The following is a 27,525-nucleotide window of genomic DNA, read 5'->3' on the forward strand; positions in this document are numbered from 1 at the left end:
AACCCCACTGCCAACAGCCTGGTTCGAATGCCAGCTCAGCCCGTTGGGGCAGGGGGTGACAGGCAAGTCACCCCAGTGCCTCCTGCGCCTGACATCACCCCCCCTTACTGTGAAGATCAAATACAATATACACCAAACGTTCATGTGATAAAGATACTAAGTAAATGCTCAATAAACAGTAGTTAGACGTTACCTTCGCAAAACTAACAGTAGTACTTAAAAGGCCTGGGTGGAATTGAGTTTCAAATGAAGTGGGCCAGGATAGGAAGAATCAAACACACAGAAATTCTTCCAGCAGGGAGAAGAGGGGTGCAAAGCGGAGAAGCCCAAGACCATCCTGGCTTTAGCCACAGGCCCATCAGGACCAGCAGCGTGACCAGCGGAGTGAGGCCTGGGTAGCCGCGGCAGCTTCCGCAGCAACTAGGACGGCGCCATTGCTAGCACCAGTGAAACACCCCAGCTGGAAGGCGGCAGGGACACCGCCCAGGGGACGGGATGCCAAGCCGCCCAAGTTGTGCGTTTCTGCCGACCGAATCAGCCGAACTCCCTGTCCCCTTGGTGGCTGGGGATGGAGGGGTCCAGACAAGAACAAGGCGACCCCCACGCTGGGGTCTCAGGAGCCTACGGCCGCTGCAGGGTGGGGTGACTGGGGCACCGTCCAGACCTGGTTCAGCTCCGGGCCTCGGGGGCGGGTTCGGGACCCACCTGAGTCCTGAGTCGTCTGGTGGTCCCTTCCCTGTCCCGCCGCGGGACCGGGAGGGCCGCGAAGGTCTCCGCAGGTGTGGGCTTCGTCCAGCCGGACCCCCGCCGCCCGGGGTCGGACCCCGCACAAATGCCTGTGGCAGGAAGGAGGAAGTGGGCCGGGGGAGGGGGGCGCAGGGGCCATTTCTGTCACCTCTAGATAACTTCCCCCAGGCGAGAAACGGCTGCTATTTACAAGTGAAAGGGATACCGCCGGGGGAGGGGCGCTTCCGGCGGTGTCAGGTGGGGGGGGGGCACAGGTACGCGAGCCCTGGAGGGGGAGGGGCGGGGCCGCCAGGTAACCGGGTCCGAGGTGGGGGGGGGGGCGGAGCCCCAGGTTCCCGGGCCCGGAGGGGAGGGCGGGAGCCGGCGGGTTCGCGGGCCCCAGAGGTCAGAGGGTCCCCGCACCCCGGGAGCCGCAGACGCCTGTCCCCTCAGCACCCCCAGCAAGGCCGCGCACCCCGGCAGTCCCGGCGCGCGGGGAAGCGCGGCCAGACCCCGCCCCCTCCAGGTAGGGCCCGGCCAGGTGCGGCGGCCAGGCTTCTCCCAGGCCCAACTTCGCCCTCCCCGCATCCGAAGGTCAAGCAGGAGACCGGAAGTCGCCCCGTGGTCCTTCAGGGCGGACCGTGGGGCTTCCCGGGGCCCCCCGCACCCCAGCGCGCTACGGAAACCAGAGGCGGACACCAGCCTCTCCAGGAGTTGGGGGAGGTGATTTCACTCTTTCTGCGTCGGGCAAAATAGCAATTGCTGTTTACCTAGCCCGCAGGAGCTTCGCGAAGATTAATGGCTGCGAAATGGTTTTAAGATCAAAAACATTCTAAGATTTTACTTGTAGGCACTTATATGTGCATACTGGTATCTGTACAGGAAAATATACTCTTTATTCACTGCCCTCCTAGAGTGACTTCTAGCTCATAACCAGAAATCGCTGAGAAAAAGGATAAGGTACATCTCTTGAGTGCTCCGGTAGAAATACCATTCCCACTTGGTATCCACGCTGGGCCTCCTGCTCCATCGAGTCCCTGAAGGGCGAAGGGAGCAATCGGCCAGCGCCACAGACCACAGTTCCAACTCTGGGGAAGGGACAGAAAAAAACTTTGAAAATATGTCACCCCCATTGGGAAGATGTAGCGTTTCTCCCCAACCCCACACAGTTCACTGGGCAAGTGTCCCCAAGTGAGGGCTACCCTGGTGGTCTCTGGTGTGTGGAAAGCTTTGTCTGACCTATCCACACCTCACACAGCAGTCAGCCAAGCTCAGCCCGTGCTAGGAGCCCCTGCAACCATCTGGCTTGGCAGCTTGTCCAGCAAAGCCTCCCTGGTGTCACCACAGCTCCGTCCCTCCCAGCAAAGCAAGCCCATGTGACCAAGTGAGGCCGTTCCCCTCCAGGGGGAACATTCCCAGTCCCCTCAACCATTCCAGGACAGGGTGTCAAGCGCTCTAGAGGGCTCTCTCTAGCCTAGCTCTCTAGGCTGGCTCACGGCTGGCTCAACCTGGGAGCTGCAATCCACGGCTGGCTCTGCACCACCCAGAAGAGCCTGGGGGCACCGCCTCCACCCCTTCCCCAGGCCCACTGGGCCTGAACACGCAGTAGATACAGTGTGACGGACTTTGTGCTTCCAGGCCTACTGCACTAGAGACATCCATCAGCGAAATAATCAAGTCCCAGACAGAGCTCATTCAACAGGAAAGCTGCACAAACTTTTTCCCAGCCTCACACCCCCTACAGCCAAAGAATTTCACCTGCAGTTCCTCTGTCCCCGCCCACACACCTGGGGCGGGTACACTACTAGCACTTTCCCATTGATTGGGCCCTTTCCACCTTGCTACTGGCTCTCTGCGAGGCCTCAACATTAGGGAGGCTTTTTACGATGCCATACTGGGGGGGGGGGGGGTGCCATTAGGCCAGAAGAGTTGACCTCTATGGTCTTGGTCTACTGTTCCTTCCCAAAAAACTTCCTGGGACTCCTTGACTCCATAATGAAGTTTTTGTCTGTCCCGGACTTGGACAGATTGCTGGAGGCCAGATTTCAGGCCTGGCTGGAGCACAGCAATGAGTTTACAACCCCTTGGCTAGTCCCAACGCTGCAGAGAGACCCGCTGGCCACCTAAGTTACACGTCTTTTAAAAAGGCCCTTCCCGTGCCTGCCACTACGTAGGCTGGAATGAGACAGAAATATGGCCACTATTTCCAATCAATCTTCAAGCCAGGAACACTGTCTTTCAAGTCGTAATTAAGGGCTTATTTTAATGCAAAAAGCACATTTCTGCTGATCAATAGGTTGCTTCTGAAGGCGGTTAAAGCAACAACACAAAGGAAGGTGCATTTTTTTCTTTTTTCTTTTTTTTTGCATTTTACAAGTGGGAAAGACTTTAAGAGCCAAATGAATGAAAAGCATTGCCCTCCCTCAGCTTCACAACCACAACAACCCCCCTCCCCGACTTTTTTTGGACTCCCAGAAAACAACCACCAAAGACCAGCCCACCAAGTTCAGACAACAAAAGCTCTTGGGGATTAACATCCTTCTAAATACCACTGGGGAAAATGAAGTCTCTGTCATTATCTAGGATAGAATCACAATTCCCCATAAAATCAAAAGCATCACTTGCCCCACAAATAAGAACCCAACCATTTTATCTGCATTTTTGTGAACAGTAAGCCAACTTTTGGCCACCATCTGTTAAATTTAGTTATGGAAACAGTTAAAGCAGATCATCCCTAAAACACTGACTCAAGGAGGGATGGTCTTGATAGAGATGGGAAAGGTCACCTGGCCCCCAAGTTCTCAACCAAGTGCACCTCGATAAAATCAGAACAAGCATCCGCCCCCAATGGTAGTCGATGTCTATGCTGATTCCACTTAGGGCAGAGGGACAAAAGAGAAAGGCCACAGTAATAACTGCCACTTGAACTGCGGAGCTGGAACAGAGCTCTGGAACCCCAGCTCCCACGTGGAAGCAGGAGGGCTCCGTGCATGGGGGGGGGAGTGCATATAGGAGTGTTTTCAGGAATGACAGCAGCTGTCCAACCAAACAGGAAAACCCAACAGATACTCACTTTAGCTCTACTTTCCCCAACACTACAGATTAAAAACTACTTCAACATGAGGAATAATAAAAATAAACATGACAGTTTCCTGCGACTTAAAATGCCTCAATTTCTGGTAAAGGTTGAATAGGATTTCTTTAAAATTGCGTTTTGAGGGGGGCGGGGAGGCAGGAGGAGTCTGCTTTTTACACTTCTCTTTGAAGAACCCTTCTCTCTGCCTTGAGAATCTTTACTCCAAAAAGCAGATTACTGAGAAGAGCACACAACAGTCCCCAGCAGTCCAAAAGAGACCACCTTCTAAGAAAACCATGGAAAGGAGTAGACCAGTGGCCCACATTGCCATGCCAGGCAAAAGGCAGATGAGTATGCCAGTCTGCCTCTGGTTCCCATCTCGTCCGCAGCTCCTGAAGTTTCTGTGTTCTCGAGCAGTTGGAAGAATGAAGGCCAAACTGCCCCTTGGCTCCCATTGTCAACATTCCACACAAACAATGGCCTGGCTCTCTCCCTACTGTACATTCTGTATTCATTTGTGAATCTCCCCCCCCCTTTTTTTTGCACAATGTGCAAAGTCCTTCTTTTCACCGGAGAAGTCCTGAATGCCCAAGTGCAGCCATAAATCTAGGCTTTAAAACATCGATAATGAGAACTAAACACACACGGTAGAATCTGCCCCAACAATAATTTGTGAGTGTCATGCAAGTCACACCGATGGCTTCTGGATGCCATCTATTAAATCATGATCAAAAGAAACACGGAACACCTTGAAAATGGTTCTGAAGTTTTTAGCAATGAGTAAGTATAATTTTCTAAATCCAGAGATGGGGCTTAAAATAAAATAAAATAAAATAAAACAAAAAAACCCTTTCTATAGGTCTTTGATACATATTCTGTCAAACATAGACTTGAAGAAAAAATGAACTTCTCCAGCTCATCCGTGGGGAGAAGACTTGAGTTTTCCCTTCTTTCCCAGGGTGCTGTAACCTTAACGGCTGCACGGACATGCTCGCCAGCTGTAAGAGAAAATGGATATCTATCCAGGCAGTGTAGCCTCAGAGTGTGCCCATTCCAGCATTTTCATATGCCTCCTAGAAGTTGTTCAGTAGTCCACGCGAGCACTCCTAAGCTAGCGATGCACAGACGATCATGGAGAAAAGGCACCCCGATATTTCACTATACCGAGACGGTTCTGCTAAGCACAAGTACTTCTCTTCAAAGCGTCAGGCAAAATGCACTCCCATTTTTTAATTACTGCAGCACTGTGTTCCGGCCTCTGTGATGGAATTACCAGTCAGCCACTGGAAAGATTACCTGAGTTGTGCCCTGCCCAACAGATAAAATTCCCTCCCCTGATCATGCACTTTATGAATCTAAGTCTGTGGCCTGTATCAGGGACACAGGACACTTAACCTGCTGCTTGTCACTGATAGAAAGATTATTCACAGAGGGACCCAGGCTGCACTCACATACGACATGATGATAGCCCTTCTCTATTGAAATGACAGCGGTAAAAAAAAAGAAAAGAAAAGAAAAGAAAATGACAACGGGAATGGCCATTCCACTTTAAATTTGTTCCATTTAGGGAAAGCGGTTAAATGCGGAGGGTGTAACTTTGCATTCAAAAGTGATTCACGAAGGAAAAGGACTTTTGGTAAATGGCACAGTGGAGCTGGATCTCAAAGAAGGGGTGTGCCCTTCTTTGCAGGCCCTCGTTGTTTTTAATCCTCGAATCTCAAGGATTTCAAGTGCTGCAAGCCATCCTGAGCTCCCTTTGCTTTAGTATTTCAAACAGTTGCCAACAATATCCTTTTCAAACCCTGGGCACTGCTTGTTCAGTTCTGATTTTATGCACTCATCATTTACTGACCCTGTGGCTAGCTAGCTACGCTGAACACTGCAAAAGCTGCCGGATCATCTGTAGTTTTGTTCGTTTGTTGTTAGGGCCGTGCTTCATCGACTCTCTTCAAACACTTGCCAGACTCAGATAATTTCTTTGGCGGACGGGGGGGGGGGGGGGGGGGGGGGGGGTTGTGTTAAAAGTCAAGAGTAAAGTTATCGATTATTCCCTGAAAGGATAACTGATTGGCTAGTTAATGATTATACAGATAGCAAGTTTTCCTGTTTCATCCTGTGTACACGACCTTATTAACAATGCCAAGGAAAGCAAACTCGACCCTGCAGGGACAGGAACAGGTGTGCCCTGGGTCTTAAAAGGCCAAAATATCTCACAAAGTATGTCACTGGTGTATTTTTACAATGCTAGTAGTGTTTGTTTTTAAGTAGGGAAACTTTTTTTACTTTCTTAACCTTAAGAAGACACACTTTGCAAATATTTCTTCTTTGAGTTGATGACTAAGTCCCAGAGTAAGTCGCAACTTGTGCCTAGCAGAGAAATACATTTTAGGGACAAAGAAGTTTTTTGGGAAAAGCGCAGTTAAGAAAAGGTAATTCACGCTGCGCTTCCCCCAGGAGAACACCCTTTCAAGGGCCAGTTTCAAAAGATCCCAAGCGAAGTCGTAAATAACACAGGGCTTGGAACTCCAACTGCAGAGCAACACACCCTCCATCCACTCAGCCTTATTAAGGTACAATCAGAAATGAGGGAGACAACATGCCCACCCGCCCCAGCCTTACCTTCCCAAGCAGGAAAAAGGATTAAACCAAAAAATCCTATTCTCAGGTTCAAAACAAGCTCTAAAGCCAAGATTTTTTAAAATTCCCTCTCATAACTGCTTTCTACAGAGACAAACTGGGGTCCCCTACCCCTGGGGCACAGAAAAACCAATCAGCGCCATAAATTCCCTTAGCCTTCAACCCTCACTCCCTCGCACTGGGGGCACAGTAGGGGGAGGGGGTGACCTGACATCAACACTTACACTAAACCCCTCAACGCTCTACAGAAATATGCTGGCTTATTTCCTTTGTTTGGTCCTGTTATACTTGATCAAGTGTGAACGATTAAACCGGCTTCATTAAAGGCAAGTGCATTCACGGTTAACATACAACTTCAATGGCAACTGTAAGCATATTTTGCAAGAAGGAGGGCCTGCTTTTTTGCTTGAAACCTACCATCTCATTAACTTTTCTTTTGGGGGCAATAAAAAGGGCACCAGGTTTTTTGTGGGGGGTTTGTGTGTGTGTGTGTGTGTGTGTGTGTGTGTGTGTGTGTGTTTTTACAGGAGAGTGTCACAGCAGTTCAGAGATCTGATGGCAGACAAAAGGATTCTTAGTGTTTCAACTCTAGGATACAGTCCTGTTACGAAAGAAAGAAAGAAAGAAAGAAAGAAAGAAAGAAAGAAAGAAAGAAAGACTGATTGTTTCAATATTAAAGCTGCTCTGACTTAAAATATTTAATTAGCATTTTGAATCTCACTTTATAATTGCTGTAAGAAGTACTCTTTGAAATCAAATGATTACAAAAACAAGATCCTTGAAAGCACCAGTACTTCAAAACGTAAAGGATTTATTTAAACATTTTTTCCAAACGCTGAAATTCTCCGAAGTACAAGAAAACTAGTTCCACTGTGAGAACCCTAGAGGCGGAACAGCAGTCTTAGGTACTGAACACGAGGTAATTTTAAAACTGTCTTTGAACCCAAGCACCTAGTAGAGACTCTTCTTTGAAAGAGTAGTGGGAGAGTTTAATACATTTCGCCAAAGTCGGGAGGCAGAATCACTTTGTAAACTAACCAAAATATACGTCCCCTCCAAATTATCCATGTCAGATAAAAATATACCAGTCTCTAGAATATCCAACAGAATTGCAAATAAGGCACTTAGCATTTTAAATTCCCAATGCATATTTATAGAATACAATTCTCTTGTCTACCCTTCAAGCCACTCACATCTGACTCTCTAAGAACTTAACCTGATCTCCAATCTTTAAAGAAAAAAAGGTGGGAAAAAACCCAGAAAGATCTGTTTACCCTGAATAGGGCAAGTGAGCCCGGCAGGACGACGTAGGCCACTGCCAGCAGCCTCCACCGCAAGGACGCAGAGCGAGCGGGATTTCTACGAAAAATTCCTCCTTCCCCCTATAAAATACTAAACAGGGGGACCCCTGGAGCCAACTGCTGTTGGGGGCCGCCTCCGGAAAAAGTACTCGGGGTCCGGAGGGGGGGCACCCCACACACCCGCGCGCACACGCACACTCAGGGTCCGCGACCATCCGCCGCGGCCGAGAGCGAGCCACGGGAGGGTGTGTGCGCGCGTGTGTGTCTCGCCGCGGCCGGCGGTGACCGCGCCGAGCTCCCGGGCCCGCGGCCTCCCAGCGCCAGGACGCTGCGTGGGCTGCGGGCGAAGCAGCTACGCCGCGGGGCCTCCCGCCGGAGAAAGGCCCCGGCGCGCCCCGGCTCCCGCGCGCCTCTGCCCAACTTGCCCCGGAGCGCTGGGCAGAGCGGGAGAGAGAGAAAGAAAGGCGCTTCCCCTCGGCCTCGCGGGTCAGTCCTGCGCCGCGGAGGAAGAGGAGAAAGAGGCGACCGCGGCGGCCCGGCTGTCGCTGCGCCGCGCCGGGTCCCCGCCGCCCCGGGCGCGCCCTCGCCAGCCCCTCCTGCGAAACTTTTTCTTTTCGGTTCGCCCCACCCGAAAAGTGCAGCCCGGGAGGGGGAGGCGGGCAGACCGGGTTCGCCGCGGTGGCGGCGGCGGCGGGCGAGGAGGAAGTGGTGCCCGCGGGAGCGCGGACGGGCAGAGGAAATGCCCGGCCCGCTCGGCCCCCGCCCGCGCCCGCCGCCCGGCCAGCCCCGGGCCCCCGCCCCGCTGCGACTTTGGCGGGCCGAGCCCGGCGCGGCAGTGGTGGCGGCGGCGGCAGATGTGGCCCGGCTGCCCGGAGGAGCCAACAATGCGGGGCCGGCAAAACAAAAGGGTTCCACTTCGCCTCCTTTCCCTTCTTTCACTTGCGCTCCCGGGGCGCCGCGCGGGATCCCCGGCCAGCAGGGGCCGCTCCCCTGGGGGCCCTGAGCAGCGCGCGCCCCGGTTTCCCAGCGGACCCCCGCGCTCCCCCCGCCCCCGCCCCGTACGCCTAAGGCCCCGCGCGCTCGGACTCCCAGTCCCGGGGGATCCGGCCGTATTGTCCCCGCGGCGCGCCGCGCGCTCGGCCTGGGTCGCGGGCGGCCCCCGCGCGCGCACCCACCGGCCTCGGGGAGCAGGAGCCGGGGGCGCCTAGGAAACCGTCGCCGAGACGCCGCCGCCGCCGCTGCCCTCCGGACGCCGCCGCGCTCGGGATTTCTTTTTTCTTTCTTTTTTTTTTTTTTTTGCCAATCCTGATGGGAAGGAAGGTGACCGCCTACTTCGCATTCATCAACTCTCATCACAACAACAAAAATCCTGGCACAAACGGCAGCCGGCGGGCGCGATCGGCGGCGGGAGGCGGCAGGCAGGGACCTCCAGGCCGGCTCCCACCCCCAGGCGCCGAGCGGGGACACGGGGGCGCAGACCAAAGATGTCCTCGGATGCCGGCTCCGTGTCCTTCGCCCTCCTCCTCCCCCCCCCTTGCCGAGTGGCGCAGTGAGGCGCGGGCGCGGCGCCCCCAGCCCGCGGCCGCAGGTGAGGCGGGGGCGGCAGCGGCCCCAGCCCTTCCCCGGGGCCCCTCTTACCTCGTCCCCGGGCCGCCGGCGTCCACGGCGAAGGGCGCCCACCCGGGAGGCGGTGGCGGCGGCGGTGGCTCCCGCCCCTCCCACCCCACCCGGCGGCGGTGGCGGTGGCGGCGGCTGTGCGGCCCCCCCTCAGCGCGGCATGGCTCCCGGCTCGGTCCCTCGCTCCTCGGGCCGCCGCCGGCTCCTCTGGGCCGCTCCCGGGCCACCTTAAAATGACACACGCACACAGGGACACACACACAAAAACTTAATCTCTCCAGCTCCCCGCCCCTCCCCCTCCCGCCCTCCCCTCCCTTCCCCTCCCCTCCCCTCCCCTCCCCTCCCGGTCTCTCCCCTCCCCTCCCCACCCTACCCCTCCCCTTCCTTTCCTCCTCCTCCCCTCGCCGCCGAGCCTCTTCCTACTTCCCCACCCACCCCACCCCCTTCCTCCGCCCACCCGGCTCCCGATCCTCCCCACCCCGGTCCCAGCCCGCGCCCGCTCGCCGGGAGGGGGCTGCGCTGGGGGTCTCCGGCCCGCACTCGCCCCGCGCCGCGCTCACCCCCAAGAGGATGCTAATTCCAACTTGGATCGGGGGAGGGAGCGTCCTGGATGCCTTGCGCCTCCCGGCTATTTGCTCTTCTTTATTTGTTTTCTCCTCCGGGGAAGGAGGCGGAAAACGGAGAGAAAGGGAAAGGGAAAGAAGCGGCGCTGGCCGCGACGCTCGGTGCCCGCCGGCTGCGCAGGAGCGAGGCGGGAGGCGAGGTGAGGGTCGCCGCTCGCTCACTCCTCGCTCTTTTTTTTTTTTTTTTTTTGGGTAAAGGCGGGGTCTTTCTTTGCAAACCAATGACACAACCCCACATGGGCCGGCCTCGCCCCCTACAGATACTCCTCACTACAAATCGGCTCTCTCGGGGGATTAGTGGCTCCGCGAAAGTGCACACAGGCGCGGCTGGCGGGCGAGGGGGCCGGGCGCGGCGGGCACTCCCTGGCCCGGCCCCGCCCGGGAGGCCCTAGCGAAGCGCTGGGGCCTCGGCGGCGGGGGCGGGGGTCCTGCTACAGCGGCCGGGAGTCCGGCCCTCCCTCCGCTCCCCTTCCTCCTCCGCCCCTTCCACGTGGGGCCCCGGGCGGCCGGCCACGTGGGGGGACGCGAGCCCAGGCCGGCCTGGGCGCAGCGCCCCGGGGTGGCTCTGGCCCCATCGGGCCCCCGCCTGGCCCGCGGCGCCGACCTGCCCCCTTCCCGGCCCCGCGGCTCCAACTTCCTCCTGGGCCCCGCGCCGGCTGCTTCTGCCTTCTCAGGCCCGCGGGGTCAGGCGCGGGCCGGCCACAGGGGGCACTTGCGCTCCCCAAATCCGGATCCGGGAGACGGTGCCCGCGCCTTGCCGGAGAGGCGGCGGTGGCTGTGGGTGCGCGGGAGGGGCCCTGTGTGCTGGAACTTGCAGCGGTGTGTTCCCTACAAGAAGCAAAACATTTTTTACACATTAAAAAAAAAAAAAATGTTCCTTCCTGTTGCCTGGATCTCGCCGCGGCTATTTTTAAAGCCTTGCTTTGGGTGGGAGCTCCCGGCCTCGCGGGACCGAAACGCGCGGCGGCCTGGGGGGCCCGAGAGTGGGGGTCCTGGGCTTGCGCCGCGCCCCGACGCGGCGAGCTTAGAGTGTGGACACGAAAGCTAGGGGTCAGGCCGCGCGCCGGCCGCACCTAGATTGAATTCAGTGCCCGTGACCTGCGGCGTTGGAGCTCTGTTTGCGGAGGGAGCCGGCGGCTAAGGACTGGGAGGGCTCCTCCCCCGGCGCCCCAGAGCCCCTCCAACTCCTCTCACTTCCCCAAGGTCGCCGCTCGCCGTCCAGGAGCCCCCGGTGTCGATGTTTTAAAACTATATTGAGACGTTACGAACTGGATTGAGATGTTGAGCAGGAAAGGCATGAGTAAGGGGTGTGAGGTCCGGCCTCTGCAGGCCGCAGGCATGGCCATTCTGGGAGACGGGACGCTCCGTTGGGCCTCCGGCGTCCAGGCTAAGCATTACACCCCGCGAGCCAAGATCACCTCAGGTGAGGCCTGGAGGCCTGAGAAAGGGCCGCGGAGCTGCATCCTGAAGGGAGTTAGCTGCTCCAGGCCTGTCCGTCTATTAACAGTTTCCAAACTCCTGCTCCGGCCGGTAGCTGGGAAGAGGTGCTCACTGTGCCTTTGCTAAAGTGTACCCAGATGTGGCAAGTGCAGCCGGCCTGGCGGGGGGGGGGGGGGGGGGGGGGGGGGGACGCTTGACTCCTGATGATTGTTTCATCGTCAAACAGTAAGGTTTTAAAACATGATGGAAGACCTCTCACGGTGATGGCAGCGCGGGGAGCGGGGTGGGGGGCGGCATTTCACACCCACTAGCTCAGTAACTAAGATGCTGTTTATCCCACGGCCTGAATAGGCCAATCCAGCTACACGGCCCTTGGGTCCGTGGTTCCGTCGGAAAAACTACCAGACGTGCCCACCCCGTTGTCTCCATCTTCTGGCGACCCCAAATCGTCACAAACATTGTCAGGGCCCTCCTCTCCTCAGCAGTGTGGCCTCAAGGTCATGGGGCCTAGGACACATAGGACCCGCCCACCCCCAGGCTAGCAGGTGATTTTGTTTCTTAGGCATAAACTATAACTGACCGTAACTAAAGAATTTTTGCTTCCTTATTTCACAGATGATCATTGGTTCTGAGTGGCCCTCTCTTCTCACCCAGAAACCACAAAAAGTGAGCTGGTTTTTTTCCTATCACTTGTCCATTTTCTTGTCTAACATGAGTGGGATTACTTTAGGAATTCCACTTCACTCTTCTTGTTTGGAGAGTGTTTAAAAAGAAGCATCCTGGGCGCCTGGGTGGCTCAGTGGGTTAAGCCGCTGCCTTCTGCTCTGGTCATGGTCTCAGGGTCCTGGGATCGAGTCCCCCCATCCGGCTCTCTGCTCAGCGGGGAGCCTGCTTCCTCCGCTCTCTCTGCCTGCCTCTCTGCCTACTTGTGATCTCTCTCTGTCAAATTAATAAATAAAATCTTAAAAAAAAAAAAGCATCCTCAGAGCCAAAAAATTATTTTTCACCTCAATTTCACACCCTGTATTTTAAAATATCAAACCCATTGCCCCCCAGCATGTGAATTATTTAAAACGTTTTAATGTTACAAAAAACAAACCAAAAACCCAGACCAATTCAAAAGTGGGCAAAGACTTGAACAGACTTTTTGTTTGTTTGTTTGTTTGTTTAAAGATTTTACTTGTTAGAGAGAGAGAGTGCGTGGGAGCACAAGCAAGGGGAGTGGCAGGCAGAGGGAGATGTCAACTCCTTGCTAAGCAAGGAGCCTCAGGGACTCAGTCCCAGGATCCTGGGATCATGACCTGAGCTGAAGGCAAATGTTTATTGCACCAAGCCACCCAGGCATCCCTTGAACAGACAGACATTTCTTAAAGGAAGAATCACAAATGACCAATGAGCGCATGAAAAGATGCTCAGCATCACTAATCATCAGGAAATGCTAATCAAAACCACAGTATATACCGCTTCATGTCCACAGGGATGGCTATCATAAACCATAATAACAAGTGTCGGTAAAGATGTGGAGAAATGAGCAAACATGAGACCGCTGGCAGGAATGTAAATTGGTGCACCCACTGTGGAAAACAATGTGGCAGTTTCTAAAAAAGTAACATAGATTTAGCGTATGATCCAGTAATTCCAATTTTAGGTGTCTACCCAAAGGAATGAAAAGGGTCTTTAAAAAAAATTGAACACCAATGTTCTTAGAATTATTCACAATAGCCAAAAGGTGGGAATAACCCAAATGTTATCCCAGAATGAATGGGTAAACAAAATACGGTTACATCCATGAAATGGAGTATTATTCAGCCTTGAAAAGGAATGAAGTTCTGATACCTGCTCTCATGGGGACAAACCTCAAGGACATTATGGTAAGGGAAATAAACCAGACACAGAAAGACAAATATTATATTATGCCACTTATATGAGCTACCTAGAATAAGCAAATTCACAAAGACAGTAGATTAGAGATTACCAAGGGCTGGGGGGAGGCAGAAAGGGGAGTTATTGTATAATGGACACAGAGGTTCTGTTTGGAGTGCTGAAAAAGTTCTGGAAACGGGTGGTGGCAGTGGGTTATGAAACATTGTGAATGTGCCTAAAGCCACAGAACTATACACTTAAAAATGGATAAAATGATAAATTTTGTTATGTACATTACACCACAATATTTTTTTAAATGTTGCAAACTAGCTTTTTCTCACAAACCTTACAAACCTTGGTTTATTTCTTTACTAGATATAAAGGTATTTTTCAATAAGAAAAACACATTAAGGGCACCTGGGTGGCTCAGTGGGTTGGGGCCTCTGCCTTCGGCTCAGGTCATGATCTCAGGGTCCTGGGATCGAGTCCCGCATCAGGCTCTCTGCTCGGCAAGGAGCCTGCTTCCTCCTCTCTCTCTCTCTGCCTGCCTCTCTGCCTACTTGTAATCTCTGTCTGTCAAATAAATAAATAAAATCTTTAAAAAAAAAAAAAAAGAAAGAAAAACACATTAAAATACAGAGAAAATATTTTTAAATATGTTTCAGTTAATTTACATAATAAGTGTCTTTTACCGATTTTTATCTTTCTGTGTTGCCATTATAGAATATCATACTGCAACGTTAATTTTTCAGTACTCTCCATGATCTCTTCCCAACTAATCCTGTTTAATCGTCAGGTCAACTTCTGGTGTTCCAACGTGGATTTTGACAGACACAAAAAAGAAGAGTCATAAAAATGACAATAGTATCAACAAATGTTTCTCCATGGCTCACTAGGGTGCGTGGCGCGGGGCTAAGCCAGGGACACACATCTTTAATCCTCAGGGCAGACCCTTAAGAGACATACTGGTATTATTCCCATTTTACAGATGAAGGAAATTGAGCTTCAGACAGTTACTGCCTTCCCCAAGGTCACACTGCTGGGGAGGGAAGAAGTAAGCTTGGACCCCTGTCTGCCTTATTTTGACTACTCTTCTTCCCTATTTCAAGAAAGTTTCTACTTATATTCATACACATTCATTACCATGGACTCAGAAGAGGCAAAGTTAGTTACTTTTGTTTTTTTAAGTAATTTATTTATATGTCAGAGTCAGAATGAACACAAGCAGGGGAGCAGCAGGCAGAGGGGGAAGCAGTTTCCCCGCTGAGCAAGGGGCCTGGCTTCGGACTTGACCCCAGGACCCTGAGATCATGAACTGAGCCAAAGGCAGGCGCTTAACGGACTGAGCCACTCAGGCGTCCCAGTTAGTTGCTTTCGAAACACATCTTATTTGAAAGCTTTTGTTTGTTTTGTTTACTAATGTGACTGCAGTCTAATCTTTAGAGGGGGGTTTAGAAAAAAAAAGGAAAGCCCAAGAAATAAATGTGTTGTCAGACACTGGCTACAAAATAAAGACAAAGATGGGTGTGGACTTTAAGGCTCCTGAAAATAAAAAAAAAAAACTACGATCTAGAAAGTAGAAAATAAACTTTTGGCTACTGAGAATAAGGCTTCCACATAGTACTTTCATACTGAAGAATTCCTCCAGAGTTCAAAAGGTTACATCTAACACTGTTTTTTCCCCTTGTAGAAGAGCCAGAGTCACTTTTTCCTGGTTGTCTGAGCTAAAGAGAAAAACCCGGTCGCTGGGAACGCTGGGTTCCTTCAGGTGATCTCATTACCCAAGCTTCCAAAGTGGGAGGAGTTTGAAATGCACTTCTCCAGGATGGAGAGAGGAAGCTTCTTTATTCTGGGGAACTCAACTCATTTGCCTGGAACCTCCATTCCCACTTGATGTTGCCCATGGAAGGTAACTTCCTGTCTTCTGGTTTGATTCTGTTTCTTCTGGGTTAACCAGCTCTTTCGGTTCACGGGTCTCTTTTGATGCATAAAGTTCAAACCCCTTATCAAAAGCTCCCCTGTCCGGGGAGTCTCTCTTCCTTTCTAGAATTTGGGATTCAAATGGGTGGCTGTTTTCCAACACTAAGGCTCTGGGGGAGGATTCCTAGCTCTCTAGATGAGGGATCTGGCCCAGGGGAGCCCCAGTAGCGCAATGTTGGGGCTGGTATGACCCGCAGACCTCTCAGCACAGACAGGGCAGGAGCACCCTTCCTGGGGTCATCCTCCCTGGGGACCATTCCCCTCCTGACGTAGGCCTGTCCCAGCTGATCTCTGAGATGCTGCCAGTATCCTCCGCAGCATGTTCCCCACCCCCTCCCACAGGACCACCTTCCCCCATGGATACACGGGACTTCTTTCAGGTGCTTTCTGAGTCTTCCCAGAAGCCATGGGTTCCATCCTACCACAGGCCATCAGTCCAGTCACTTCCTTCGGTCACCCTCACCCTTCCCCCCTTCCTTGGGGAAGGCACACACACACACATACACCCACAAGGAGCCTGGGGAAGCAGCGAGAGCTGGTTCACATTCTCCCTTAACCCATGGGAGTTTCCGGATCTCTGCTCTGCACACCTTCGAAAGAAAATAAAGCTCATCTCTCTTGAAGAATTAATGGTTTGCCTCTTTTTTTTTTTAAGATTTTATTTGTTTGAGAGCGAGAGAGAGAGGCAGATGGAGAGGGAGGCTGGGCAGGGAGCCTAACTTGCGACACCATCCCAGGACTCTGAGATCATGATCCAAGTGGAGGGCAGATGCTTAACCAACTGAGCCACCCAGGACCCCCTAATGGTTTGCTTTTAGCAGATAATTAAAACAGTGTAAATCATCATGATTCCTTGTTGCCTTGGCTCATAGGAAACTCAGAGTCAAAATGTAATGTTCAAGGATGCCAAGCAGCCTATTGTCATGTTTCAGGAATATTCTATATGATATATGGAATTATCCTATATAATTCTAATATGTATAATAAATATATAATTATTCTATATATATTCTATATCATATATAATATTCTAAATTCTATATGAATATCTCCCTCTGTGAAAAGGGATTCTGACCTTTCATGGGAGAAGGGTGTTGTTCGAAGAGGCATCTTGAATATTTTCATATAATTTTATATCTGGAAAAGAATTGTTCTGACAATACAAATTATGGGCAATAAAGCTGAATAAAATCTTCTTGCTTGCTGATGCTACCCATATAAAACAAGAAGCACTTCCTGTATTTGAGAAAACAGGACTGAGAAACGGTTGGAAGGAGTTTCTGATTTTTATTTTGACTTGCTGATTATTGACTGGAGGGTTGTAAAACCTGTTTTTACTATATCCACCCAAAGTACTTTTCTTTGGAGGTTGGTAGGAGGATATTAATAAATACTACAAAAACCCCAACCCTATTGACATCCCTGGTTTAGGGCAAAGGACTTTTTTTTTTAGGAGTGAAATGGCACAGAGAGGGCCAGACTTTCCCTCAGTGACCGTGAACACATTTCATAACCGTGAACTGATGGGATGGTTTGATGTGTTGTAGAGCACCTGGACCACAGGAGATGCTTAGACAAGTATTTCATGGACGGATGGATGGATGGACAGATGAATGGACGGACGGATAGATGGATGACTGTGAATGTATTTCAAGACATCTGAGCTTTACAAATAATGACAAAAGTCATATATGCAAACTGACAAGAGAATCAAGTAATTTTAACTGGACATATAAGTATTAAAGAGGTAGGATTTGAGGTTATTTTTAAAGATTTTATATCTTTACTTTGTTATTTTCTCTGTTCACAGCATGGAGCCTAACGTGGGGCTCGATCTCATGACCCTGAGATCACCACCCCAAGATCTCGACCTGAGCCCAAACCGAGATCGCTCCACCAACTGTGCCACTGAGGTGCCTCCTTGTTATATTATTTTTGTAATTTAAAGAACAAAGGGGTCAAGAGAGATGACGTATACAGATAGTTCCGAAAAAATAATCCGTACATAAAGCAAATGTAGCAAAATGTTAAAAACTGGTGAATTAGGGTAACGGATACATGGGAGTTCTAACAACTTACCTGTAAATTTAGAAATTATTTCAAAATAGAAAAGTTTTTAAAGAAGTAGTGAAAGCGATTTAATCCATAGCCCCAGTGTGCATTGTGGAGTTGGTAAGGCGCGTCTTTCTCCCATTTAGCAGCCTTTAAACAGGAAGGCATAATTCCTTCCCTGCTTTGTGCCTCCCTCGGAGCTGCTTTGATGTCTCTCAGAACGGGGTGGGGGGGGGAGACCTATAAAAGGCCCCTGGGACAGGCCCGCTGCCTGCTGGAGCTTTCTCTCTGCCATAATCACAGACCTCCAACTGACGGCCGTATTTCTCAGTTCCCTATCTCTCTCCTGTTTCATTTCCAGGAACCAACGGTTGTAGGGGAAAAAAAAAAAAAAAGATAGTGGCCCTAGATAATAGTGGGTCCTTTTATTGGAACTGTTTTGTGCAATAAAATGGACTAGTTGTGTGCACTTGAGTATTTCAAGGGTCTGTGCGGCGAGAGAGGCTGGGGATGCGACTCGGCCACACCATCGCTCACCTGGCTCTGCCCTGAGCGCCGCTCACTGGAGAACCACAATTGTCTGAAGCCCTCGGTGGCTGTCCTGAATGGAGGTGGGAATTCTGCCACACTATTTTGTAACATAGCTCTGCTCTTTGTGGCCATAGTATAATCACTTTGTGATTCATAATTAACCTAATCACCAAGTCCATATCACTTTATAGATGTCGCTGCCCTGTTCAATGGTGCTTTCAGACTCCATGCCCTGTGGCTGAGGGGTACGGATCCCTGTGGGGGAAGCTCTCCATTTCAAGATTTAATTGGCATTTGGGTTTAAGCCCATCACTTTTTCCCCATCACTTTTATTTTTTAATTACACACACACCCACACACATACACACGCATGCACGTGCACACACACGCACACTCTGCCTGAATTCTTTGAAAAAACAGTGTCTCTAGTCCCAGGAAAACAAAAACAAGCACGCAGATCCACAGAAATGAGTGAATCTGTAGTGTAACATACGGAGGAAATAAACAAACATATTGAGCTACTTTTACCCAACAAACATTGAAGGAGGGTCTGCTCCGCGCCCGGCCGGGGCTGGGCCCCTGGTACAAAGATTCACCTGAGCTGGTTACTGCCTCCAAGGATAGAGGATCACAGGGATGCTGCATTGGCCCAAGGAGCATCTCCTTTAATCCTCACCCTAATTCAAGGTGGGGATTAAACCCCACAGCCATGCAGTCACATGAGCCCCCCACACAGAAGGGGCCCCACACTTGGGTTCATGCTCTGCAGTTGCCATCTTGAAATTCTTTATAATTTTGAACAAGGGGCCTTGCCTATTAATTTCACACTGGACCTGCAAATTATGTAGCTGCTCCTGATTTTCTAGTCTGAGGTCCCTCAGCCAGCAAGCAGCAGACCTAATGTACAGGTGGTTCTTCTTCTTCCTTTTTTTAATGACTTATTTATTTGAGAGAGAGAGAGAGAGCATGAACAGGAGGGGCAAAGGGAGAGAGAATCTCGAGCAGACGGCTCGCCGAATGTGGAGCCTGACGTGGGGCTCGATCTCACGACCCTGAGATCACAACCCTGAGATCAGGACCTGAGCTGAAACCAACAGTCAGATGCTTAACCTATTGAGCCACCCAGGGGCCCTCACAGGGGGGTTCTCAAACGCTGGGAATTCTCTGCATTTCAACCACCTTGGGAAACTAATTTAAATACTAAATCAAATAGGCCTGGTTCTCCAACAGTGCAGCACAGTGTGGGAAAGCCCAGAATTCTTTCCAAGTGGCCCACGGCATCAAACTGAAGCACACGCAAGTCTAAAAGATCGCGGGGCCTCGTGATGTCACATGTCCAGCATTGCCCCTCCCCTTGGCATGTTGATTTCCCTACAGCAGTGCAGGCCCATGACACCCAGACCTTCAGATGTGTGAGCAGATGTGACTAAGACCAGAGTCACGCAGCCGCTGACGTTGACTCAGCCTGTGTAGCTGGGCCCGTGGCGGGGGGGGGGGGGGGGGGGGGGGGGACCCTGCTGAGACGGGCGAGGAAGGGCCGGGCTGTGGGGATGGCCAGCCTCCTAGAATCCCTGCCCCCAGGGGAAAGGAGCCCCATCATCAAAGGAAATTATTTAGCTCCAACTGGAGTTGGTTTTCGGGTCCAAAGCTCTCCATGTAGCTGTATAGTTCAATCATCTGTAAAACGCTCTGGTGACGGAGCGGACTTCAGTGAGACTCTGTTCTCCCTGGGGAGCTCTGTACTTTAAAAAAAAAATCATCCTTTTTTTTCTCCTGAAAATCTACAAATAAGGGCAGCTAGTCGGGGGACCCCCTGCTTGCCCATAGTCACCATTCATGACTCTCACCTCTCAGGAAAGCATCGTTACTCACGAAGCTAAAGAGGCCTTTGCGTTTCAGAGAAGGAGGCCGAGGCTCCCAGGCTGGGTCACCGGCTGAGGCCTCCCAGCAGACGAGCGGGGGGGGGGGGGGGGGGGAAGGGCGGTGGGGGTCTGGGTGAACACTGCGGGGGGCCGGGGAGCCTCCCACCCACCCGGCTCTGCCAGCTGGCCCACCCGGTGCTCGCTTAGATGCGGGAAGGTGAGGGCTCTTGCCGGCCCTCCCACCTCCCCAGGCCTGTGTCTCTGGAGACCTGCCCTCACATTTAATTTGTCCCAGGAGAAAATGAAGTGGTGGGCTGCTCCTTTCCCCCCACGCTCCACCTTTTCCTTTCAAGACTGTTGAGATCTCTAGAGCAGTGGATTTCGCGGTACCATGCAGACCCACGGGCCCACCACCGACTGGAATCGATCGTTCACGTTTTGTCACATTTGCTTAGTGTTTTCCTCTCTGTAGTCATAGATACGATTTTCTTGAACCGTGTGAGAGTAAGTCGCAGACTTCCTGACGTCTCACCCCTCAATACTGCTGCATGTGAGTCCTAAAGAAGAGAGATCTTCTGCTACAAAATCCTGATATCTTATCACACCTGCAAAAATTAACATTACCTTTCAGTACCAGGGCTCTCAGTTCATTGCTGTGCAAAATGTGGTCGCCACACCAGGGCCGACCTGCAAACCTTTTATAACAGGGCTACAGCAAAAGCGATTAAATCACAAAATTGAGAGCAGGCTTTTAGAATCATCCATAGCAATTTGACAGGGCAATTTTAGATCTGTTCCGTTCAATCAAGGATCTGAGCTTACATTGTATATATTTTTAATTTTATTTTTCTAGAAGTTCACTTTCATTATATTTTACCGAAGCATCCGTCTGAGTCAGGCCGAAAAACAACCACCAGAAACTTGTCCTTCGCCACGGAGAGTCTGGGAGGCACTAATTCTCAGACCATTTTCAAATTTCCCCAATTGTCTCAAAATGTCTTTTGTAGATTTTTTTTTTTTTTTTTTGGATCCAGGACCCAGTTGAGGTTCACACATTCCATCTGGTTGTCATGAGGTGTGCAGGCTTTTGGAGCAGACGTTGGGCCATCTTCCTGCTTCTCTTTGGAACTCGAGGATATGCCCAGATTAGAGCCAGTAACTTCAGTATTTGGGGGCCTGGGTCAGGGAGGGTCCGCAGCTCTCTGGGGCCTAGAGAAATTACTGTTCATAAAACTATAAGCATGGAAGCCCCAGGATCTGACAAATCTGTGGTTTGAAGGAAGGAAAAAAAAAAAATAGGCCGTCTCTGGGGCATTTTGGCAGCATTAGATTGGGTGAGGCAAAGAAACCTGTATTTATGTGAAATCTCAGCCTAACAAGAAATTTGTGATTTTCTGATGTCATAGAGGATAATCAGGAAAGCCACAACAATGTGGAGAGGCAGCCGTTAGGGTCTGGCGGAACGCCTTTGCGCAGGGATTGAAAGTTGTCAGCTTTGGCTCCAGGTGGCTCTCTGCCAGCAAGGGGTATAGCTCCTGTGGATGGAGAGTCCTTGGCTACCCAGCCACGAGCTTTCATCTAAATTATTCCCAACGACGAGGACTATTCGATATGATAGATATAAGGAAGTATACAGATAACTAGCCTTTACTACTGCATGTGTAAAAGCACTCGCATGGTGCCTGGCCCTCAGCAGGCGCTTAGAGCACAGGCTCCCGGGCTCCCTACCCCAGGCCAGTTCCGTGGCCGCAGTATGAATAGTTAGAAGGACTCCATGCGGTTTGATTTTCTCTACCTGCCATCTTGACATTTCTAAGAATTTTTCAACAAGGTACCCTGCATTTCCATTTTGCACGGGGCCCCGCAAGTAGCCAGGACCGCACCCCTCCCCCCAAATCTTTTTGACCTGCCTCTGATTTTATTTTATTTTATTCTATTTTATTTTTTTAATTTTTAAAAATTTTTAGAAGGTTTTATTTATTTATTTGACACAGAGATCACAAGCAGGCAGAGAGGTAGGCAGAGAGTGGAAGGGAAGTAGGCTCCACACCGAGCAGAGAGCCCGATGTGGCGCTCGATCCCAGGACCCTGGGATCATGACCTGAGCCGAAGGCAGAAACTTTAACCCAGTGAGCCACCCAGGCGCCCCTCACCTCTGATTTTAATAGCAGATGAGGTGCCTGCCTGGCGGGAAGCAAGCTCTGGCTTTCCCCATCCCGAGAGTACACATCCCAACACCCCATGTGCAGCCTGTGTTCTGCCCCAAGCCTTCTCCAGGATCAAAGAATCTCATTCACCTGCATTTACCTATAGCTCTGAAGTTCGGAAGTTCGGGAATCCCCCCCACACACACACTTCGAGGAGATGAAGTGTGTGTGTGGGGGGGGTGGGCATTTCTACAAGCAATTGCCATCAGGGAAACAAAAGCCAATGAGTAAATGCTCTGAGCCCCTGCTCTTTAGACATACAGCTCTGAAATGGGTTCTGTACACTTTGCAGAGTACCCAGGATCATTGAGGTCCTGATGCCCATTCCCTGTCCCTGCACCCTCACTCCTGCTTCCTGGGATCACTTCCCAAATAAACTCCCTTCCCCCAAGACCTTGTCTGCGGTTCTGCTTCTGGAGAACCCAGGCTAAGGCAGTTTCCGCGGCGAGTGTTCCGTAACTGTGTGTTTGTGAATCCTCGAGTGCTCGGCTCATAAGATTATTGACAGGCTGGAATGAGATAAATTATGGAAACATCTGGTTCAGAGCCTGGCACATAATAGGAGCTCAGCAAGGGGTAGATGCTGTTGGTGTAATTCCTATCTTACCCGTCCGGTTTCTCCTTCGGCAGAAATCGACGGGAAATGTGAGATCAACAGGACTGGACCACAAATTAGGTGGCTTGAAGCAACTGGAATTTGTTCTTTTGAGTTCTGGAGGCCAGAAATCTGAAATTAAGGTGTTGGCAGGGCTGTGCTCCCTCTGAAGGCTGGAGAGGAGGATGCTTCCTTGCCTCTGTCAGCTTCAGGTGAAAGCCGGCCATCCTTGGCGACCCCGGTAGAGGCATGTCTCCAATCTCTGCCTCTGTCTCCCTGTGTGTCCGTGTTTGCATCTCTGTTTTCTCTTTTTATAAGGACACCACCAGTTGTTGGGTTAGGGCCCGCCCTGGTCCAGGATGACCTCGTCTTAACCTGGTTATATCTGCAAAGACCCTGTTTCCAAATAAAATCACACTTGTAGGTGTTGGGGTTTAGCCCTTGACATGTCAGTCAGGCGGACACACCTCTACCCATCACAGGTGGAGAGTGGACTTTATTTAAAGTAGATGCAGAACGCTTGAGTCCAGGACTTGATATTCCTAGGGTAACTGGCAGAATAAGGTAGCTCAGCCCAATGATCATCTGTTCTTCTGAGTTCACAGGTCACCTAAATGGCATTTTCACTTTCATGTCACCATGGACAAGCCAGACTTTCTGGGCAGACAGCAGCCATGTCTTGACATGGCCTTTTGTAGGTGCGCCGAGAATTTAAACTTCTGATACGGGCCATAATCCCAACTGGGCTTTTCCCACGGAGCTATTAATACACGTGAAATACTTGCTAGGCTCCTTATTTATGCCAGGGTCCCATATCAGGCTCCAGAGAGGCAGAGAGCTGGGCACAGGGCCTGCTCGAAGAGCTCCTGGTGTGCCCTCACCAGTGATGAAAACTCACAGAGTCACGGCAAAAACGTGTCTCGAGGTCCTACTCCATGCACAGTAGGAACTCGGCGCTGAGATTTCTTGCTTTCTCTCCATCTGCAGTCCAAATGGCCTGCCCAGAGAATTGTTCCCAAGCAAAACATACACACTGGAGCCCCAGCTGAGAACTGCCAAGGCTCACTGAGACCGGAAGCCTAATTCATTCCTTCTCTCTGCCTTTCTTCTAACCATGTGGTTTGGGGTAGATCAGGCCCCTCTCGGGGCTTCCTCTTCCCTAGTAAAAATGAGCAAATGAAATGAGATGATCGTGCAGGGCTCGTCAATTCTTAGATCATTATAGTCAAGAGAGTCTACCTAGACATTTATTAAGCACTTACTGTGTGCCGGAAGCAGGGCTGAGTCCTTGCCATGCATCATTTTACTTATCTTCACGACAGTTGTGTAAGGTGTAGATTTTAATCGTTCCCATTTCACAGACTGAGAAACTGAGGCACACGATGAGGTGAGTCCAATCCCACAGGTCATAGAGAATTCACCGTTTGAGCTGGGGTTTCACCTCGAATGGTCTGACCACAGCACTGGACCCTTGACAGGTACATGGGACTATCTCCCTGTGCAGCCTCCGTGGTTGCCCTATAGAGAGGCTCCTTCAACGGAGGAGCAGTCCGCTAGGGGAGTGCAGGGAAGGAAGTCTCTGTGAGTCTTGAGCTGGCAGAGAGCAGCAGCAAATTCCTTGCCCACTTTCCCTTTGCATCTTGCCCACATATAATGACAGCGTGTTCAAAGGAGAGCGTAGGTCACTGTGTCCACTCTTTGGTGGAAAGTCTTTCTCTAGAGCTTGTGTTTACTCAATGGACACCACACACCTGCCTCCTGGTGGATTCCCCTCGCTGTGCTAGTTGCTAGGAAGCTCATCTCCCCAATCTAAACTAATTCTAGCAACCAGAGACAACCTTATAGGAGATCGTTTATATACTCTTGCTACCCCTGACTCTGTCTCGTTTATGTATTTTTATTTGCCTTTTATTCTGCTGTGGCAGATGTCTGCCGCTTGCTCTCCCGATCCACTCTGCAGCCTCTCCTACCCTGCTGTCTGCCTTGGGAGGTGTATGCACTATACCGATGTGACCTGCCCGCTGGCTTCTGGCCGGGTTTGGCCAATGGGGAGCCATAGTCAACCAGAGGGAGGATGGAGAGCGAGGTCATTGCATTTATTCCCCTAGACTCCCCTCCTTCCTCCTACCATTGCCAGAGGTTGTCTCTGGCAGGACTGACTCTGCCTTTCTCCCTTCCTTTCTTTCTTTCTTTCTTTCTTTCTTTCTTTCTTTCTTTCTTTCTTTCTTTCTTTCTTTCTTTCTTTCTTTCTTGATTGTATTTATTTATTTGACAGAGAGAGAGATCACAAGTAGGCAGAGAGGCAGGTGGGGCGGGGGGGGGGGTGTGGAGCAGGCTTCCCGCTGAGCAGGGAGCCCGTTGCGGGGCTCCATCCCAGGACCTTTGGATCATGACCTGAGCTGAAGGCAGAGGCTTTAACCCACTGAGTCACCCAGGTGCCCCTGACTCTGCGTTTCTACCAAAGGTCATACAATCTGCTCCTTTTTAAAATGTATTAAGATATCATTCACATGCCATAAATTGCAACATTTTAATGTACATCACTGCAGGGGTTTATAGCATATTGATAAAGTTGTGCAGCAATCACCACTATCTCATTCCAGGCCATGCTCACATCCCAAAAGAAACCCGGAACCCATTAGCGGTCACTCCTCATACCCCCTCCCCCAGCCCCTAGCAGCCACAGATCTACCTTCCGTGCCTGTGGATTTGCCTAGTCGGAACATTTCCTATACGTGGGCTAGTACCCCGTGTGGCCTTTTGTCCAGCTTCTTTCGCTTCACATGATGTTTTCAAGGTTCCTCTATGTCGTAACAGATGTCAATACTTCCTTTCTTTCAAGCTTCCTTGGGATACTCTGAATGTCTCCCTTTCCGGGTTCTAGTAATTTCTTCCTTTCCTTGCCTCTTGGGCCTAGAGTGAAGGTTGCTGCGCCATCTCGTAGGGGTTCCCCGTACCCACGTTCTTATCACTAAGCTCTCCTCAGACGGTCTTGCTCGGAGGGTGTCTTTGTGTGCTCTTGGAACCCCAACGAGCATCCAGCTCCCTCATCCACAGTTTCTTTTTTTATGAATTTCCATAATAGGCTTCACATACTTTCTCACAATGAGTTGGGCTAGAAATGAATGCATGACAGGTTTGCCGATAACATGAAACGTGGCGGGTAGCTCTTCCTTCCAGCCCTTGCCTGTTGCCAAGCCGTTGAATGATTTCAGGAATTCTTGGGGGCCCTTACCCTCCAGCCCTGCTGCTTCTGGAAACGCTCATCAGGGAAAGCCTGGCACTTGGCTGTGTTTTGGAAGTCTCTGCGTTCCCTCGGCTCAAGTGAATAAGGGCGGAACTCCTAGGGCATGGCCAGACTGAAAAGTGGCCATAACTTTCAAGTTCACATGAAGATACACTTGGGAAATGTGCAAAACCCTAATTTTAAAAAGAGGGCTCCTTGGGAGGATGTTAGTAGCCGACAGAGAGCTGTTTCCTTGCTTTCATCTTGTCCCCACTGGTGGCTGGGAACAGACTGTCCAGCCTCTGCCTACTCGTGAGGGTTCTCACAAGAGTTTTCAATAAATTTCATTTATTAACAAGGCACTGCTCTATTTAAAAAAAAAAAAAAAGAATACCATTTGCAAATAACCTCCTATTACTTAAGGCTTTGATTTTTCCTGTATTATGGAGGAGCTGGCGGGAACAGCAGTGAGACAATGGACCCGTGTGGAGGACCACGAATAACAAGGCAAGGTTTTCTTCAGCTTGTCACTCAAACCCGAGGGCTTCTTTCTGGAACAATCTTTGATGTGAATGCTCAAAATGCCCCAAATCCAATTGCAATTTGAATCTTAATGATAAAATTCAGGAGCCGGGCAACTGTTTAGAACAGGAAAAAGATACTGAAAGCCCAAGAAAACAAAGACTTGGATCCCATGTTACTGGGAGAAGGAGAAAATTGAGGTCAGCATTGCCGGGATCACAGACATTTTATCTTCAAAGATAGCATTTAGCTGCAGCCGTTACAAGGCAAATGCAAATATCTTGCTTAATATTTCATCTACAATTGTTTGGGGGCAAGTTTAAAACTTGAGGGGCATTCACTATTGGCTAGAAGCAAGGAGAAATGCCCTCACGTTCCTGGTGAACATTTCAACTGGTACATTTCTGGAAGCTTTGGCAATTTGAACCCAAAGTCTCAAAAAAAAAAAAAAAAAAAAAGGCCAACAAGCATATGAAAAGATGCTCAACATCAGTAAACACTAGAGAAATACACATCAAACCCCAATGAGTGATGGCCTCACACCCATTAGGATGAGTGGCTGCTATTGAGAAAACAGAAAACAACAAATGTTGGCAAGGATGTGGAGAATTTGGAGCTCTCGTGTGCTGTCGGGAATGCAAAACTGGGCATGCGGCCTCTGTGGGAAACAGGATGGAGGTACCTTGAAAAATTAAATATCGAGCTACCACAAGATCTAGTAATTCTGTCTCTGGATGTTTACCCCCAAGAACTGAAAGCGGGATCTTGAAGAGATACTTGCATACTCGTGTTTATTGCAGCATTAAGTCACAAGAGCCAAGAGGTAGAAACAACCCAGTGGTCCACCGATGGCTGAAAGGATCGACAACATGTGGTCTATCCCCACAGTGGAATATTATGCAGCCTTGAAAAGGAAGGATCCTTCCTTCAGTTGCAACGTGGATGAGCCTTGAGCGCGTTATGCCGAGGGAAATAAGGCGGACACAGAAGGACAGATACTGTATGATTTTACTCACATGAAATCTACAAGTAATCAAAATCATAAAAACACTGAGGGAAAGGGGGTTGCCAAGGGCTAGGACAAGGGGGAATTAGTGTCAAATGGGCACAGAGTTTTCAGTTTTGCACCCTCAAGAATTACTAGGCATCTGTTGCACAACAATGGGAACATACTTAACACTACAGAACTGTCCACTTAAAAATGGTTAATTTAACCATTTTAACTTTGGGTTTGTAAACATCATTATAGATAAAAGAAAAGTTTTTA

At 50.5% G+C, this 27,525-nt stretch overlaps 1 protein-coding gene and 1 long non-coding RNA gene across 5 annotated transcripts in view; one reads left to right on the forward strand and one right to left on the reverse strand.

The window, feature by feature from the left end:
- Positions 1–10,304, reverse strand: part of CTBP2 (C-terminal binding protein 2) — a 156,549-nt gene extending 146,245 nt beyond the window's left edge. Inside the window, exon 1 of one of the 4 annotated variants that reach the window (XM_082721679.1) lies at positions 9,918–10,304. The gene's annotated coding sequence lies outside the window, so the exon portion shown is untranslated. Of the gene's footprint in view, positions 1–8,915; positions 9,073–9,917 lie in introns of those variants that run through there. The other 3 variants (XM_082721681.1, XM_082721680.1, XM_082721678.1) reach the window with 3 other exon arrangements.
- Positions 10,305–12,033: 1,729 nt separating this feature from the next.
- Positions 12,034–17,477, forward strand: LOC309860132. Its single transcript, XR_014309184.1, has 3 exons — positions 12,034–12,086; positions 14,974–15,192; positions 17,074–17,477. It is a non-coding gene; the product is annotated as an uncharacterized lncRNA (long non-coding RNA).
- The last annotated feature ends 10,048 nt before the right edge of the window (positions 17,478–27,525 follow it).

Source organism: Mustela nivalis, assembly GCF_964662115.1.
Source record: "Mustela nivalis genome assembly, chromosome: 2".
NCBI lineage: Eukaryota > Metazoa > Chordata > Mammalia > Carnivora > Mustelidae > Mustela > Mustela nivalis.